Genomic DNA, 6,000 nt, shown 5'->3' with positions numbered 1-6,000 from the left:
TCACTTATTAATGAATTGCGCTAAAGAGACTATAGTTAAATTATTTTAACCCAAGTACATAGAATAATATTAATTAATTAAATAATGTGTAATTATTTAATCAATAATGTCATCAAGATAGGAAAGCACCCATAACACATTGGTAATTGTGAGACTCTCAATTGGGAAGTCTTGGGTTCGAGTCTACTCAAACTTGATGCATAATAATAATTGATATTCACAAATAATAATAAATACTCGAGGCTTTGGCCCACTACGTGTCAAATTAAAGAAAAATGCCATCAAGTTAGTGACAAGATGACTAAATTCAATTGATAATTAATCAAATTTAGATACGTACAACAAAGAATAACTCCCATCAAAGGAGTTTTTAAAAAATCTAAAAGTCCTTTCATTTTGGAAAAAATTCAAAGAGAGCAATGCATCTCCCATATAGAATAGTATTCTTCACTATTTAAATCATTCCCTAGTCCTTGATCAAGTCTCTCCCAATATTGTGCTTGAACACTTCTTTTGCCTTGCTTTTCCAAGCATAAAATGTTTTCTTGGCACTCTTATGTGTTAAGGGCATTAAATTAGTGTGTGATGTTCCTTTTTCACCACATTTAGAGTATGGATCGTAAAGTTTTTTTGGTTTTTTAGGTAAAATGTGAAAATATAATGTAAAGTAATATGTCCAAAATATCATCTCTTTGTAACAAAACTTTTTTAAATTAATTCACAAAGAGCTAATGATTGCCCTCTACTATTTCAAATAAGATTTTGCATGTATATCTGTTTTGACGTTTCTAAAAGAATAAAGAAGAAAATTGTTAGTCTTTTGTTCTAGTTTCTCACTACCTGATAAAAATCAAGACAAGAGATAAACCCATAATATGAGCTCTAATTATCATTGACCTATAGCATTCAATATATAGAAGAAATCACATAACAAATGTTATATATAGGAATAGGGTAGTTGTGATATCAATAGATGTAGTTGATGAAGATGGCAAAAGTCAATATTGGGTGGCTATGGTCGCTTGAAAAGTGGCTACACATGAACATGTTTTTAAAATGTGTCAACAATCTATGGCTAGTTGGAATAATTAATTTATCCTCCTAACATCCCCCCATCAATTAATTATCAAAATGTTTATGGATCCCTATCATAATCTAGAAATGGTGGTTCCGAACTTGTAGCCTTGCTAGGTACCCATTTACAATCACTTATCCAATTTCCTCTTTCAAATCATTTCCCTTCATCATTTTCACTTTGGATTTTGACAACTTACCCCTAACTGATACAATTTTGATGTGGTTTCAAGTTGAGTGCAAGCTTTGCACTCAAGTGGTTTTGGCTAAGCACAAAGCTCACATGAAAGTGGTTTTAGATTGTCGTGAACCTCTCAACAAGTGGCCTTGGATTACCACAAACCAAGTACACATGGCTCAAATGAACACAAATCATCATGACTAAGAAAGCATCACTCTAGGCTTTTCTTCTTCTATACCTACACCAAAAATTATTATTGTGTCCATATAAAAGATATACATCTACCAAGATACATGGGTACCCATTAGTAGTACTCATTTTCTTTATAAGATCCTTTTCAAATATATAGTTCATCAATATATCAAACAAAAAAAAATTAGGGTGTCACGTACAACTACTAATGCACCCTTACAAAAAATTAGATTGGAAACACGCTTTGGTTTAGCCTTCTAACATGGGTAAGTATAACACAAACATTTCTGCAAATACATATCCCAATAACAACCAAGAACTTTCTCAAGTTTATAATTGCAAATTGTTTGGGCTGACCTCTTCTGAACAATCGCCTAAATACAGTCAATAAATTTTTTAAAATTAAAGCAATAATTTTTTAAGAGGTATTTTTGAATAGCCAACAACCTTCTTCAACTCAAACAACAAACTTTAGAATGGTGACTTCCTCCAATCAAAACTCTTTGCACTTAAAGCAATCAAAACTAACACCTTAATGAGGGTATAAAATATGAGACTCGGAAGGACACAATGAAAAGAACATAAATGACCTCTATTATCTCATGGAAAGAAATTTTCATTCCAATGAAATTATAAAACACAAGCGTAAATGGGTTCCTTATTCTTGTCTCTCAACAACTTACACAGAATTCTGGAAAACCATCCTATTCCACAACTCCACTTCTTCCCTCCAAAACTACCCCAACCTTGAAGGTGGGTTCCCAATCTCCTATTTTCAGTCTAGAGACCCAAAAGTCAAATTTGAATCTTGAGATTTTGATGATTGGGCACCAAAAAAGGAAATTTGAGATTCAAATTCAAGCTACATTTGAAAACTAGAAGTTACCCAAAAAAACGTCCAACTTTTGAGAGGCATTACATTTGATCTGGGTATTTGATTGGTGCATTGTTTGAAGCACTGAAAAATCTCTCAGGGTGAATGTTCCCCCTATGGATGAGCTCTGCATGTCCCAACATTTTCAAGGTCCTAGAGGATTGTTTAGTGCCTTAAACTTGAGTCAAGAGGTCTCAATGGATTTTCAAAAAATTAAAACCTTGATAACTTTTTAATAGTAAATATTTTTGACCTTATTCATTCACCAAAGTACTTATTTTTGCATCTTGAATCTTCACATTAATTTTTGTCCCCGTCTTCCTTCAAATTAACACTTATTAAAATAATAGGTTGCAATAGAATTTTGAGAGCTGGATTTTCTATGTTGTCCAAATGGATATCCAGAAATGCAAAAATAATCTAAAAAACTAACAGAAAAAAATAATTTAAGTTATGTAAGATTGCAAATATCATCTAAAAACCAACAGGAAAAAATAGTTTTAAGTAATGTAAAATTACCCTTACACCCTTGATGCAGACATTGGAAACTCCCTCCTCTTTTCCCATGCAACTTTGCTATTGGGAATGCGAACATACAACTAAAAACACCTTGAATGACAACTCAACAATTGCAATTACTTATAAACACAATACCATGTTTTCATATGACAAGATCCACTTTTGACTGCGGTCTACTACTGTCTCATTCACAGCTACAGCTCACACTTCCACGCCTACATCTCTGATTTGTTTTGCACAGATTTTATTTTGCTGTGATCTTCTTTCAATCTGGGCACTCCACCGATTTGTCTTCTTTGGCTCCAGCAAAGCAAGCTTTACCAATAAGCAAACAGACTCAATCTTCAGGATGTTGTTCAAGATTCTTCATCTGTGCCTATGATAAATAAACATCTTGCAGACTATTTTCTTACCTTTAAGCTTTGATGCCATGATAAAAATCCGGACACCAAGGAGAAACCCATAATATGAGCTCTGATGAACACAGGTCCTTAGCATTCAATTTGTATAGGAAATTACATATAAAATGTTGTTTATATTGTAGCAATGAGGTAGCTGCAATATTGTTATAGGTAGTTGCTGAAGATGTTAAAAGTTAATGTTGGGCGGCTGTAGTCGGCTGAAAAATGGCTGCACTTGAAACATGTTTTTAAACAGCACCGACAGTATATGGTTAGCTGGGATAAATTACATGTTAAAGAAATTTGTTTAAGGATAAATAAATAAAAATTATAACTCCCATTCTTATATATTCTTCAAAGTTTACTGTGATACAATGTTGTCAACCGTCTAATATTTAATGTTTGACATGCCTATAGAACCATAAGATGCCACTTAAAAATTTCTGACTTCATAAAATACATGAAGCCTGAACAAACAAACTCTCCTGATGTTTAAAGAAGCCTTTAGAAATCTAAAATAGACCATATTATATATCCAAGCAAGTTTAAATTAATTACAAAATATATACCGAATATAAAAAGTGCTCCATGGTGCCAGACACATCATCATCACACGTTAAATTTTTTTTTGCAAATACTATAACAGTGCAATGATGAACCAAATAATACCATGTGTAGGTACATTGGCAAACCTATTCAAGAAATTTTGAAATACCCTCAAATCTATGTACGAACTTTTAGCACTAGTAGGTAATGTCTTAAATACTTAATTCTCCTGAGAAGTCTAATTGGCATGCCACGTGAGAACACAAATTTTGAAATAGGAACCTCTGCCATTGTTCTTCAGCCACAAAACTTTCAGATGAGTTTCCCCTTGTACACAGACCTTGCATTGAGAGACTGAACTGGACGGGAATTGGCACGCTACAAACACCAACATATCCTCAACTTTTCTACTAAATATGATAAATCCCTCAGACATCCAGTCCAATCTACTAAAATACATTTTGTACTGTATAACCTCAAAACCATTCCAATGAAAGAGAGACACCAGATAAAATGTAATTAAATTGTACTTTACCTCAAGAGCAGCATGTAACAGATCAGTTGCATTGAAGAGAATTTGTATATCTGTAACAATCAAGATATAATCAATAAAGAACTCTTTGCTGACATTTATTCGGCCAAATAGTTGTTTTTCATCAAGTCGACATTTAACAAAATAAATTTTAAAAACAGCTTGCAGGTCTTTTCAAAAATCTGCATATGCGCATCATATATTATATACAAATTTCTCCCATAATGCATGTATTACTTCAATACTCAAAGATTTAGTCACTCGACAAGACTTATGACCAACTATTCTCTATCCATAGTTTCCTCTACGTACCATACTCCAAAAGGATGTTCTGGCATTGAGGCCTAAATCTTATTTCATGATAACTTTAAATTCAAGAATTAATATGTTATCCAATCCCTCTCTTTATGCGTGTGGATGCGTCTATATATATATATATATATATATATATATATATACACACACACACACAAAGTCACAAGGTTTGTCGAATTTTTGGCTACAGATTCGAAATCCGGCGAACCTATAATTTTTTAAAAAAATCTGTATAAATTCAGTTAAAATTCGTACGGCAGGAAAAATCAGGTCTGCTTTTCTTTGAAACATATTTTATCAAGCATTTTTTTATATGTTTTCTACTCATTTTGTTGGTAATAATGCCCTCGATTCAGTAAAATAATAGTCTGTTGAAGCTGTTTGTTGCTCAGAGTTTTGAAAGATGATCTCCCTCTCATCGAAATCTCCAAAATTGCAGAAAATCTAAGCTAACTTCGAGATCATCTCAATACAGTCATGGCTTTTTGTGCATCTCGGAAGCTCTCCCTTCACTAGCAACGAATTTGACTTTGAAAGCGATCTCCGTCATTGCCTTGTCAAGCTTTCCTGTCACCACCAAGCAAAGAACTAATAGAGGGAGGTAACCAAAAAAATTCAATTTAATACTTAGTCTTTTTTTTAGGTTTCAGTTTTTACTTCTTAATATTTTAAGATTACATTTATAATTATGTTACTTACTTCTTAGATGATTCATCGGATGGATGTATGAGTGATGGTAATCACAGCCAATAATCTGCCTAACTGGCCTTGGCTTAATAAAGAAAATTTTGAATTCAAAATCATATCATGCATAGCCAATTCTTCTGCCTTCCTGGTGTTGGCATTTCAAAAGGAAATCTGAAAATGATTAAGCATTCATATAACAGCCAGAATATCCGCCATTCTAGCATTGACAACATAATGATAGTTACCTTTAATCAATTCAAATTTCAGTCATTCTGGCTTGGTAACACACATTGCTATAGAACTTTGATCTTTTACAAATCTGAATCTTCAAGGTACAGAATTCTCATCACAGGAAGTATATTACAAATACTCATGTATAAGATGCACCCGTGCTGGTTTATATTTCAATAAAACTTTCAAAAAAAATATAAACTTTGCAGTTTGGCACAATCATGTCATTCATAAGGAAGATTATCATTTCATTCGTAATCAATAAAACAACATAGGAAATCTTTAAATGGCTTCAGCAATGCCTTATGATCTATTTGCAAGATATATCAATACATGTGCAGAAGTAACAACATGACTTGGTTAATAGTCGGATTGCACGGTATGAGCAACTCTGACTGATGCACGGAATGCCCACTCCAAGAGGCTTCGATATGCAGTGATTGATTAT

The 6,000-nt window shown here is 33.0% G+C and overlaps 1 long non-coding RNA gene across 1 annotated transcript in view; it reads right to left on the bottom strand.

The window, feature by feature from the left end:
• Positions 1–2,737: 2,737 nt before the first annotated feature.
• LOC149570943 (uncharacterized) overlaps positions 2,738–6,000 on the bottom strand; it is a 74,958-nt gene continuing 71,695 nt past the window's right edge. The window contains exons 2-3 of the long non-coding RNA XR_016358379.1: positions 3,254–3,470; positions 2,738–3,155 (exon numbers count right to left, since the gene is read on the bottom strand). This is a non-coding gene — a long non-coding RNA (uncharacterized LOC149570943). The remainder of the gene's footprint in view (positions 3,156–3,253; positions 3,471–6,000) is intronic.

Source organism: Cupressus sempervirens, chromosome 2 (genome assembly GCF_028749045.1).
Source record: "Cupressus sempervirens isolate cs-2001-9-10 chromosome 2, ASM2874904v1, whole genome shotgun sequence".
Lineage (NCBI taxonomy): Eukaryota > Viridiplantae > Streptophyta > Pinopsida > Cupressales > Cupressaceae > Cupressus > Cupressus sempervirens.
This window is presented reverse-complemented; position numbering and strand designations above follow the sequence as displayed.